The sequence below is a fragment of the Dromiciops gliroides genome, chromosome 1 (assembly GCF_019393635.1).
Source record: "Dromiciops gliroides isolate mDroGli1 chromosome 1, mDroGli1.pri, whole genome shotgun sequence".
NCBI classification, from domain to species: domain Eukaryota; kingdom Metazoa; phylum Chordata; class Mammalia; order Microbiotheria; family Microbiotheriidae; genus Dromiciops; species Dromiciops gliroides.
In genome coordinates, this window is record NC_057861.1 from 480,242,794 (window position 1) to 480,255,989 (window position 13,196).

Here is a 13,196-nt window from a genome sequence, read left to right on the forward strand (position 1 = left end):
AAGGAAATGTGCAAAAATGGTAGCTTTTAAAGAACACACTTCACGGACTATTAGAGCTATTAGAGTGTCTGCCGGTGTAGGCAAGTCAAACATTTCAAGGATCATCTAAACCCACAATAAAAGAGGATCAGCTGTACCAAAGTGGAAAGGAAAGGAAAGCCAACAATGAAAATGATTCCAAAAGCTGACAAACATTGCAAAATATCCTAATTAATCATCAGAAAACGAAGATCTTCAGATAGACCAACCTAGAACAGCTAGTGGGGTAGTTATTGATTCCCATTCAGTGTGGTATATATAGTCTTCTTGAGGTTAGAAGAAATGAGACCATTAAAAATAAAAAATTTGATAACCATTGCTATGGAGTGACAATGCTTGTTGTGGCCCAACACAATGTAGAGACAGGAGAATTAAGACAGAAAAAAAAACATTTTTACTGATGACACTGACTTTTAAATTAAAATCTATATCAAAGGCATTATCAAAATGAATCCAGGTGATTCTGTAAGATCTGGGCATCTTTATCAAACTATAATACATTCATCCCTACCAAGTGTCTTGAGGATTTGTCTATATTTCTAATGGGCTCAGAAGTCTTGCCTTCATTAAGGTAATGATGAATTCTTATATAGATTGATATACTGAGAAACAGAATTGTTCCAGAATTAACACGGATTAGAGAAGGAATACAGCAACACAACCAAGGTTGTACCACACTTGCCATACTTCCTGAAAGATTAAGAAGTGTATCCAAGAGATGGAGATAAACTTGCTTTAGTAATCTAGAAATTCATCTAATTTAAACCCGTAGAAGCCTTATGATCTATAATTAATATTATATTTGGGGAAAGTAACTGTTTTCTTTTTTCTTTTTTAGCTAAATGGTATTCTGTTTTTTTACAATTACATGTAAAGATAGTTTTCTACATTCATTTTTGTAAGATTTTGAACTCTAATTTTTTCTTCCTCTCTTCTTTCTATATTTTACATATGTATATGTATATGTATATATATATACATATAAAACCTTGTGAAATCAATTCAAAATAAGGTAAAAATATGAGGTTACAACAAAAAAGAAGACATATAACATGTTAAAAGTTTCTTTTTTGAATATATAAAAAGTTGTAAGGTTTATTGTACAAGTCGATGAACTCAATGATTTTACTTTGTCTCAGTTAATTTCATTGCACTGTAGTTTCCCATTCAGACTACTGGGACTAAGAACCATGCTCATCAGAATGGAACGTATGTCTGAGCTATATCATCATCATTCTGAAATGATAGTCTGGAGATTGGCACTGAGACCCCAGAATCCCAGTCACTCTGTAGCTGTCCAGATTCACACTTAATTGCAGTCCCAGCACAGTCAGGGAACTCCCACATTATTAGAATTTGCACTAGTCACATTCCTCAATCTTATACATTCTTAAACTCTGCCCAGGTCTTCACTCTGAGACTGACACCATTCTGCTGGCTCAGGAGTCTGCACCTGAGTAAACACATCCACACTGACAACACAACTAAGATTCGTTCAGATTCCAAACACTCTCCTTATATTCATATGCTCAAATCTGCTCTAAATAAAAACAACAAGGGATGGTTTCAAACTATATTTACACCCTTGCGCAAATACCAACATCAAGGTGATGTTCTGGTGCTTCTCTTAAAGCCGATGGCTCACAGGAAGGGCAGATGGGAGTCCTTATGACTCAGCACATAGCTGCTAGCCCTTCAGCTTGAAGTTACATTGTCAGGTAAAAGGTATTATTAATATCACTGACAGGGAAACATGGGGCACCAGGGATCTACCTCTTTGTGTTTCAAAATATGAAACCTTATTGTGCTGCCAGGAGGAAGAAGCTGTTTTAGATAGAAAGAAGAAGAATCAATGGGCATTTAAAAAACTGAAAACAGGTATACAGCATAATTATACCTCTTGCAGGCTTTAATTGTTACCTAAATGGTACCTGGTTTTGGTTTCTACTATGCCAAACAGTAAGAAATTACAAGGGTGATTTCCTACTATAGCATCACCAATTCTTCCACAGAGCTCCCTAATGTTCAATATTAATCCAATCATTTAAAAATCATCTTCAGAAAAAAAAAAAAAGTTTAGGCGGCAGGTAGGTGGTGCAGTGGATAAAGCGCCAGCCCTGAATTCAGGAGGACCTGAGTTCAAATCTAGCCTCAGACACTTGACACGTACTAGCTGTGTGACCCTGGGCAAGTCACTTAACCTTCATTGCCCTGCAAAAAAAATCATCTTCAGAATACATGCTTCTATATTAGCCACTTTGGTTTACCTAATGGCATAAAACCCTGCTCCTTTGCCCATTCTTCACTCTGCTCATGGGATTTATAACTTACTAGGGAGGGGAAATATGCAAACAAATAGAAAACAACTGAAGGCATGTATATAATTACTGTTTTGTTCTGACTATAACATAAATGCTGAGCCATTTCTCAAAAGAATCTTGGTTTCAGGAAACAGATCCTATGTATATTGTTGATATATTTGATTGTGTAAGTTTAAGAGGAATTAAAGTACTTGAAGGAATTTTTAGTGTTTTTTAGTTAGAGATTATCTAGCTGGCTTTTGCTAGACACCTGTAGAAGGATAGCTGAATTAGAGAGGGGGGAAGTTTCCTTGGTTTCTCTTTTCTTTATTATTAGATTGGAAGTGGGGCTTCCATTGCTCAGTAGGACAATGGGAGCAGGAGGAGGGAGGAAAGAACTCAACTCCAATACCACACTGGGAGGTGTCGATGAACAATTTCTAATCTGAGAGCTGTGACTTGATTCAGCCAGATTTGCAATAAATAATATTTATATAGCATTTATGTAGCAATTGAAATTTTACATAGTACTTTTCTCATAAAAATCCACCAAATAGGTAGTGCAAGTATTTTTATCTCCATTTTACAGAAGAGTACCTGAGGCACCAAAAATCAAATGATTTACTATTGGTTTTAGAGATTGTAAGAAGCAGTTAGCCCCCATAATATCATCCCCATTAGAAATTCTAGGTCCATGGTACTCATGAGATAATTATTCATCCTAATACATGAGTCATAAGCCCATATTTCCATTTTTGACTGAGGATATAAGAAATGGTTATTATAGTCTCATCCATTAGTTAAACACTCAAGACTCATTTCCTAAAAGCAGAGATTTTAAACATGGTCAGTAATAATTCTGAGTGTAGCTGAGCCAAATTAAAATATAATTGGGAAATACTTTAAAAAATAAATAAAAATACAGTAGAAGATAGATAATGTTAATATGTTGTTTTCTAAATCAATATGTAGCAGCAGGAATTCTTATGTCTGGTTTAGGACCAGTTTCTATTTTAATTTGATACTATTGCCTAGAAGCTATTGCTTTTTGCTATGGGAGTGCTTAAATATTGAAGGAACCTTTGTTTCCTCTTGGGAACTAAAGAGTGAAGGGCATACACTCCACATGCCACTTCTACCTGTAGCACTAATACCAGCATGAGCTAGATGTAACCTTCATTTCCTTCTCCCTTTTCTCTTCATTCACTTGTTCCCAATATCCAATCTATGTCTTTTCCCAGCTTAAGATTCTCCTTCTCATTTTAACCTGGGCACCCTTAATGTTGCTAGTTCATCTTCTATAAAATGTAATAACCAAAGAGAGTGGAGTAGGGGGCACTCCCCGCCTCTTGTAATTATAGTAGGCTTCATCAAATGTAGAAGAGCTCAGAAGCCATATGAAATTCATGGTATTATCACAGAATCCAGCAATTCTTATGACTTACCTATGGTAAATCTAATCTAAGGATTAGAAATATCCATATGAGAATGCATACAATATATCTGACAATCTAAGTTAGACTAGTCTTTCAAAGATCTGCCATGCTATGGTACACTATTCTGTGAGTTGCAAGAAGTTCAGAACTCTTTTTTTGACATCCAGTGGCTTTCAATGTTAGACTTTTCAATATTAGGCACAATAAAGTCCTCATGAAACGGAAAGACAAGAATGAAGTTTTTATCTGTCCAACAGTGTTCTATCAATTTGAGCATATGTCCCAAAGAATCTTGAGGTCACTGACCACATTTCAATGACACATGGAAAAGGTGGTTGGAATTTTGAACTACTTGTAAGTATTGGTCTGCCTAGACTATCTCATTATATTTGAAACTACCTTGGAAGGAGGTGAATAGACTTTTAGAAAAGTGATAGACCTTTGGAGAAAATTGAATGGAGACAGAAAAAAATACATGTTTTCCCAATGGTACATGACACCTACACAAAAATCGACCATGTAGGGCACTAAAAAACTCATAACCAAATAAAGGCAGAAATACTAAATGCATCCTTTTCAGATCATAATGCAATAAAAGTTATATTCAGTAAAGAACAGTAGAAAGATAGATTAGAAATTAATTGGAAACTAAATAATTTAATCTTAAAGAGTGAGTAGCTCAAAGAACAAATCATACAATCAATAATTCATTAAATAAAATGACAACAACAAGACAATATACCAATATTTATAGTATGCGGCCAAAGGAATACTTAAGGGATAGTTTATATCTCTAAACTCTTATATCAATAAAATAGAAAAAGAGAAGATCAGTGAATTGGGCATGCAACTAAAAACTAGAAAAAGAACAATTTTGAAATCCCCAATTAAACACCTAATTGGAAATCCTGAAAACCAAAGGTGAGAAGAACAAAACTGAAAGTTAAAAAAAACCTATTGAGATAATAAATAAATCTAGGAGCTGGTTTTATGAAAAAAAACCCAATTTTATAGATAAACCATTGGTTAATTTGATTTTTTAAAAAGAAAGAAGAAAAACAAATTACCAGCATCAAAAATGAAAAGGGAAAATTTACCACCAATGAAGAGGAAATTGAAGTGCTTATTAGAAACAATTTTGCACAATTATATGCCAGTGCTTCTGACAATCTAAGTGAAATTGATGAATATTTACAAAAATATAAATTTCTCAGATTAACAGAAGAGGAAATATAATACTTAAATGACACCATCTTAGAAAAATAAATTAAAGAAATTATCAATGAACTCCATAGGACCAGATGGGTTCATTAGTAAATTCTACCAAGCATTTGAAGAACATTAAATACAACACCTTATAAACTATTTTGAAAAACAGGCAAAGGAGTCCAACCAAATTCCTTTTATGACACAAATAATGTGCTGATACCTAAATCAGGAAGAGCTATACCAGAGAAAGAAAAGTATAGACCAATTTCCCCAAAACCTTAAATAAAATATTAACAAAGAGACTACATAGGGGCAGCTAGGTGGCACAGTGGATAGAGCACTGGCCCTGGATTCAGGAGAACCTGAGTTCAAATCCAGCCTCAGACACTTTACACACTTACTAGCTGTGTGACCCTGGGTAACTCACTTAACCCCAATTGCCTCTCAAAAAAAAAAAGAAAGAAAGAAAGAAAGAACAAAGAGTCTACAGCAATAGATAATAAGACCAGACACTATGAACACATGTAATTCATACCAAGAATTCAGGATTTATTCAATATTAGGAAGCTTATCAGCATAATTAATCATATCAATAATAAAACCAATAGAAATCATATTATTATCTCAATAGATGCAGAAAGCAAGGTTTAATTTACAAAGCATATTCCATCTATTATCTTATTTGGTATTCAAAACAATCCTATGAGGTAGGTGCTATTATCATCTTAATGTTATACATAAGGAAACTGTCAGGAAAAAGTTAAGTAATTTGTTCCAAGTCACACAACTAATAAGTGTCAGATGAAAGATTTGCATTTACATCTTCCACTGTGCAACCTGGATCCCATATATGACACCAGGAAGCAGTGGGTACTGCTCAAGATACATTGCTCTATAGTCATAAAACATTATATGATGATTTTGATTGGGTTGAGAAGGACTATCCTAGTATGTAAAAGATTTATCTAGCCCTAAATGACCATAAGAAACAGGAGACTTGTGTATAACAAAGGAAAGTGCTCTCAAATTATATAGCGTATGAGGAGAGTAGAAGCTGCTGGAATGTGTGTATAAGAACATCCTAATGGTGATTTGCTATTTCTGCTTGGAATAAACAGAGTCTGTACCAAAAATCTTCTATATATGTTAACTGTTTTGGGACAAATATTTCTGTGGAGAAAACAGAAGAGGAAAAAAAAGTTGTCAATGTAAAAGGCTACCTGAATATTAGACACTTGGGAGAAAGGAGAAGAGAGCTGGACATGATGTTAAAGGATTTTAAGAAGACAACAAGGGAAGAGGAAAGTTATGTTGAATGGCCTCAATTTTCTCAGTAGAGTAAGAGTCCTCAGTGTAGAGACAGGGGGAGTAGTAGGTATGGAAGACTTGAGAAAAGAAGATTTGGAATTCCTTTTCTGGGGAGTGAGATAAGAGACCAATTAGGAAGGAATAAAAGTATTGTCTTATTTCAGTGAAGACCCAGTTGGAGTTGAATACCATGAACTAATAGTAATGTGTGGCTTTCTCCAACTCCCTTCAGCAACATATGAGTGGGAATGAAGAAGGTGGATGGTGAGAGTGGTCCTGGACAAAATCACAATTTGGGAAGGGTTGAATATTTATAAAACAAAAGGGGTGAGCGGTTTGACAGTAGAGGACAGTGGAAAGTTGAATTGGCTAACTTTGAGAATGAAAAGGGAAAAAGATAAAGTCAGAGTAGTGGTAATAGCCTGAATAGTACTAAGAGATGGAAGGATTAGAGGTCTCAGTGAAAGCGAGAAATAGGTTTTGGAAGGGTGAGGCATGGGGAGAGGTTATAAGAGTTGTTTATGGTCAGTTATAGGCATGTCAGAGTTTTTGATTAAGGAACACTTATGGGAAATGGTAAAATTCTATCTAACTATCCCTATGAATGGTTGAGGTCATGAGATTTAAGAAGAGTGAGGAATAAGAGTGAGGTTAAGAGTTTGATAAGTATGAAGTTAATGAATTTAAGGGAATATCAGTATAAATAGTGAATCCCCTTAGTATACAGTCCAGACTTGGGGTGGAGAGGAAGATGTGAGCCAAGTGCTGAATTCTGTGCGACAGGAGAGAAGAGGATAATCTTCCAACTGGTATACAGGAGTCAGAAAGATCTGGATTGGGTTGGAAATATTAATTAAGTGAACTTTAAAAGAGATTTGTTGCTGAGGGAAAGTAGTGAAGGGATAGTCCAGAAGTGGCATTGGGGAACAAGAATTATTATGACTACTTATCCAGTACTAATATGTCTTATGATGTGGCTAAAGGTACATCCAATGCTAGAAAAGATGGCCACAGATGCAGTGTAGTCAAGGAAAAGCCTGGTTTCAGTTAGGACTAGTAGATGGAAGGGGTGAGAAAGGAAGAAGTCCAGAAACTTCTCTTAAGAAGTTTGTTGATTATGGAACAGGATTTAGAGAGGGCACAAGGTAAGGGATGGGCAGGGTTGAAGTAGTAAATGAGTGAGGTTGAGGCAGATAGGTATGAGAGACTAGAACATGGTGGGTTGGTAATATTAGCTCTTATGTGCTTGGTGAATAATTAATATAGGAATAGAGGGAGAAGTGGCATAGAGAGATTGTTAGCCATGGGAACAGTGGTAGGCATCAGCAGATGAGTCTCCCCTTCCCAAAGCGTGTTGTTTCTGGACAAAGGCCAAAATATACCTTAGTCACTACTATGAGGGCAGTTGTACAGTTTGAGTTTCTGCAACTAGCAGAGGGAGATGGGCCAGCCCTGGATCTGGGTTTCCCTCCATTACTACAGTTCTCTTGTGTGACATTTCCTAGATAATATATTTTACTCTTGTTCTTCTTTCAAAGTACTCATTGGTTATATATTATAGCTGCTCCTACCTTCCATGCATCTCTCTATTGCTCTCTCTGGGAAAGTCATTTTTAATTCTTCTAAAACTATTGTATTCCTCTTTTCTCTGCCAAATAGCAACACTAGTAGAATGTTGATGATAAATGACAGACCCTTGTTTCCATGAGAAAGCTTGGGGTCATTCAAAGAGCTCTGTGGGTTCCCAAAATTTCCAGTCCAATTTCCTCCGGTTTAACTTGGCCAAGTCATAGCGGTTGATTGAGTAAGGAAGAGGACTAGCCAGGACTGTAGAACTGAGTAGGGAAGGAGACCAAGAACCAGCCTCCATCCCAATCAAAAGAAAAGCAATAACAAAGCAGAGCAGTGCCAGCAACATCCAGATTGCAAAGGGGACAGGCCAGGAAATGCCTAATCACCCTATGTGAGAGTGTGGGAAAGGGAGGAACATGATCTTAAACAGATGAAAACTTTGAATATAATGAAGAAATATTATGGATTAAGAGGAATCAAAAAGGGTAAACCAGAGGATAGTAACTACAAAATAAGTACAATTGGATACCCCCAAAAAACAGCAATGACTTGACTATGAAAACACTATGAGAGGCAGCTAGGTGGCACATTGGATAGAGTACCAGCCCTAGATTCAGAAGGACCTGAGTTCAAATCCAGCCTCCAACACTTAACACTTACTAGCTGTGTGACCCTGGGCAAGTCACTTAACCCCAATTGCCTCACACGAAAAAAGGAACAAGAACACTATGAGAAGATAGAAGGAATGAAACAAGAAATGAAATATGAAATTAGAACAAGGAGAAAAATAGAACAGAAAGTAAAAAACATTCAAATAGTAGACCACTTGAAAATAAAAACAGAACAGAGAAAAGAGAAACTAATGATTCAATAAAAAAGATGTATTAGAACAAAGTTAAAAGACTGAACAGTTAGAAGAATATACAAAGCTTCTGCTATCAAAAGTAACTGAACTGGAAAGTAGGTTAAGGAGAGAGAAAAGAATCATTGGACTCCCTGAAAATCATGACCAACCAAAAATTAGGATCTCATCTTTCAAGAAATCATTGAGGGTGCAGCTAGGTGATGCAGTGGATAGAGCACCGGCCCTGGAATCAGGAGTACCTGAGTTCAAATCCGGCCTCAGACACTTAACACTTACTAGTTGTGTGACCCTGGGCAAGTCACTTAACCCCAATTGCCTCACTAAAAAAAATTTAAAAGAAAGGAATCATTGAGGAAAGCTTCCAATATCTGTTAGAACCAGAGGACTAAAAAAAAAATCCACTTGTTATCTTAAAAAAACACACACATCTAGGAATGTCATTCAAGATTCTTCAAAATGTGAAATTCATATTACATATTGATTAGTTGGTGGTAAAATACAAAACATTAAATATTTTTAAATGGAATCTATTTTAGCTGACAAAAAGTCAGATCAACTTTCCATATTTATAATGCATGACTGAGTTCATTACTTCATCAATTCATGGAGAGATTTCATTTAGTTTCTTGAATGTTTTACACAAAATTATATTGTTAGAAAAAATTATATTTATATAAGTATAAAAGTTAATTCTTTTGTTTTAAGAATTCATTGCATGTATAATTTGTATGACCTCATTTCTGGAAAAAATCTTTGATGAATCATATTCCAATATGTTTAAAAAATCATCAGTTCTGGGGGCAGCTAGATGGCTCAGTGGATAGAGCACCGGCCCTGGAGTCAGGCGGACCTGAGTTCAAATCCGGCCTCAGACACTTAACACTTACTAGCTGTGCGACCCTGGGCAAGTCACTTAACCCCAACTGCCTCACTAAAAACAACAACAACAACAACAACAACAACAACAGCAAAAAAACAAAAAAAAATCATCAGTTCTGATATATGAAGTGATTTCAATCTTCCCAATTCTCTGAAACATCAGTAAAGATTTTGACCCAAAACAAAAATCACCTTCAGTGTGATCAGTAGTAGCACCATATTTAATGCCATATTGAAGTTGAGAAATAAATTAAACTCTTGGCATACCATCAAAAAGCTAAATTCTGGGGGCAACTAGGTGGTGCAGTAGATAAAGCACGAGCCCTGGATTCAGGAGGACCTGAGTCCAAATCTGGCCTTAGACACTTGACACTTAACTAGCTGTGTGACCCTGGGCAAGTAACTTAACCCTCATTGTCCCACAAAAAAATAAAAAGGTTAAATTATTTTCAAAGATGCAAAATGCAAAATGACTCCCTAATTGAAAACTTCAGATACTACATTTGTTGGTCTGAGTCTGGGTTACCAGTTTGGGGAATCTCTTTTACCAGTCAAGGTCACTGGCTCAACTTTGAACTTCAAATCTTGGAGGATTTGTTTGTCCTTCATTCGTGAAGAGGGCCATGACATTAAGGTGATGTCATTACTTTCACTGAATTGGATTTAAGTGAGGGAAGGCTGGCAAGGTCACCAACCCCACTCTCTTCTCCAGAACCATCTGAGTCTAGTGACGATATATACACACACATATGTATGTATATATACACACACATACATACATACATATGTGTATGTATGTATATATACATGTATAACACAGAGACACATACATATATGTATGTGTGCATATATATACACATACAATACACATATACATACATATGTGTGTATCTAGCTATATCTATATCTACATCTATTTATCTATCTATCTATCTATCTATCTATCTATCTATCTCTCAGGATGATTGGAGATGGCTCTTTACATTTAAGGCAATTGGGGTTGTGTCTTGTCCCAGGTCAAACAGCTAGTAAGTGAAGGGAGATTTGAACACAGATCCTCCCAATTTCAGGACCAGTGCTCCATCCACTGTGCCACCTAGCTGCCTTAAAGGATTATTTAATGCACAAAGGGGCTAAGTGGCTTAACCACTGTCAAAGAGCTGGTATGTGTCAGAGTTAGGAAGTGAACCTAGGTTGTATTAAGTCCACAATGTATCTGCTATGCACTGTGTCATAGTGCCTCTGATGACACAAGTATTTACAGGAAAAGTAAGTCCTTCTTGATGTTTTTTTCAGTATTATTGAAAATTTCTTTCCATATTATTTTTAAAGTTTCTAAGGTTTCACAAACTAGAATTATGCTGTTTTTTTCTCTTTCCAAGTAAGAAAGGGAAATAAGCAACAAATGTCTTAGTTACAGCTCAGTTCAAAAATGCCAAAGCTGAACAGCAGAAATGTATCTAACCTTCAAAAATTAGACTTGGGAGCCAGAATAGAAGTTTGGCATTTAAACATCACCCTTGAATGCTACAGAAAATGGCAACAACCCCAGCTTTGTATTTGTGTGTGGGTGTTTTCCCCCACAGGATATTCCCATTGAGGCCAATATCTTTTATACTCCTTTCTTTTGAAAATAAATGGTCTTGAATCTTTGTCATATGGTACCTGGTTTTGTTAACTTGTTTTCTATTCCAGATTCGTAAATGTGCTGAGGTCAGCGACTGTCTTTTTTCTGTTTTAAGGTCCACAGCACCTGCCCTAATGCTCTGTATGAATCAATGTTTTGACTGACTCAAGTGTGTTGTGACTATAGTTGAATAGTCATATCTGGTTGGTGGCAGAAGATTCACATTTTGATTCATACAGTAGCGTCCCTTTCAAATCTTAAGCTATTGGGCAGTGGAAAGAAATTGAGAGAGCTAGTTTATCTGCTGGCTCACTGAAACATAGAATTGCTTTCTGATCCAGTGCCCCTATTATTATGTCAATGTATTCAGTAAAAGACAGTTAAATAACTATTAGTGACTCTCAGTTGAGCTAATCAACTGAGGCAGCTAGGTGAGGCAGTTGGATAGAGCACTGGGCCTGGAGTCAGGAAGACTCTGGATTCAAATCTTCCTCAGACACTTAATAGGTGGATGACCTTGGTCAAGTCACTTCACCTGTCTGCCTCAGTTTCCTAGTCTGTATAATGGGGATGAAAATAGTACCTACCTCTCTGGGTTGTTGTGAGGATCAAATGGGATAATATGTGAAAAGTGCTTGGCACGAAGTATGCACTTAATAAAGGTTTGTTCCTTTGTCATAGTCCAAGTACCTAGATGCATGATTGCCAGAAACCCAGCAGTGTTTTGACAATGAACACATAGATAGGCTCTGGATGGACTGATGTTTCTTAAACAATACATCAATATTTAGAGATCTGTGATTTTATGAGAATGGCATTGACCCCTTCTCCCACCTCACCACCAATGCATTTCGTGGTACTCTCTGTGTGGAGAAAGTTTTTAATGAGTTGTCAGAAATGAAAAAAAAAATCTCCACCTGGGGTTCTGAGCTTGGCTAAATGGGTCCTCCAAGGAGAAATGTATAATCAATTTCCTCAAACTTTCCAGATTGATAGGAACTACCAGAATTTGTGTTCCAATGGTATAGCCTCAAGGTCAACTTCATGACACAAAGGATCATTGAAATAGGACTTTTAACATATATGAGATAGTACTTGGCATATAATTCACATAATTCATATAATTATGTGTATCAGTATTGTGGTAAAATCAGCTATTTACATTCGTTTATTATTTATATGTCATTATACTCTGGGTATGGTTTGGAATTATTGTATATATCACTAATATGTTCTCAGTTATGCAGCATAGCACACATTTTTACCATCATACTGTCTTTGGTGAAATTAATGAGATTTCAGAAGTATGGAAACTTATCATTTCAGAGACTAACTTGCTGTGAACTCTGATGCAGGCCCTGGAGAGAATATATGTGCAACAAAAGGAGAGACAGGTATACGTAAGTCCATGGTTTGCTTATGATGGTGACTATGTAGAGCACAATTACTAGGTACAGTCCAGTATTCATCCTCTCTCCCTCCTAATTTAACCTAATTTAACTGAACTTATTTATCTTTTTATCTCACTCAGTTGAACTCACCTGTGGCCTAGCACAATCACTGGCTGTCTCGGAACCATGAGATATGGTATGATAACCTTTCCATAACATTTTCAGGTGTCATGAACACATACTAAATTTGGCTTTGATCCAGACACATGGTGGTAAAAAGTGTTACACATTGCATAACTACCTCAACCCTCTATTACAAGTCTAACCATATAAAGGAGGGAATGTAATGGAATTTATTAATTTGATCATTGACAATGCTATGCTAAGGTTTAGTAAAAAAAAAAATACAGCAATTCAAACAGTTAAAGAAGATAATCCAGCTTTCCAGACCAGAGTCCAGAGTCCAGAATCCAGTTTTCCAGACCAGAATCCAGTTTCCTCCTGATGACATCTTACCACTTCAAGAAGACAAGAGAACTCAGAGACTTTATATGAACTGTTTTGCTTTAT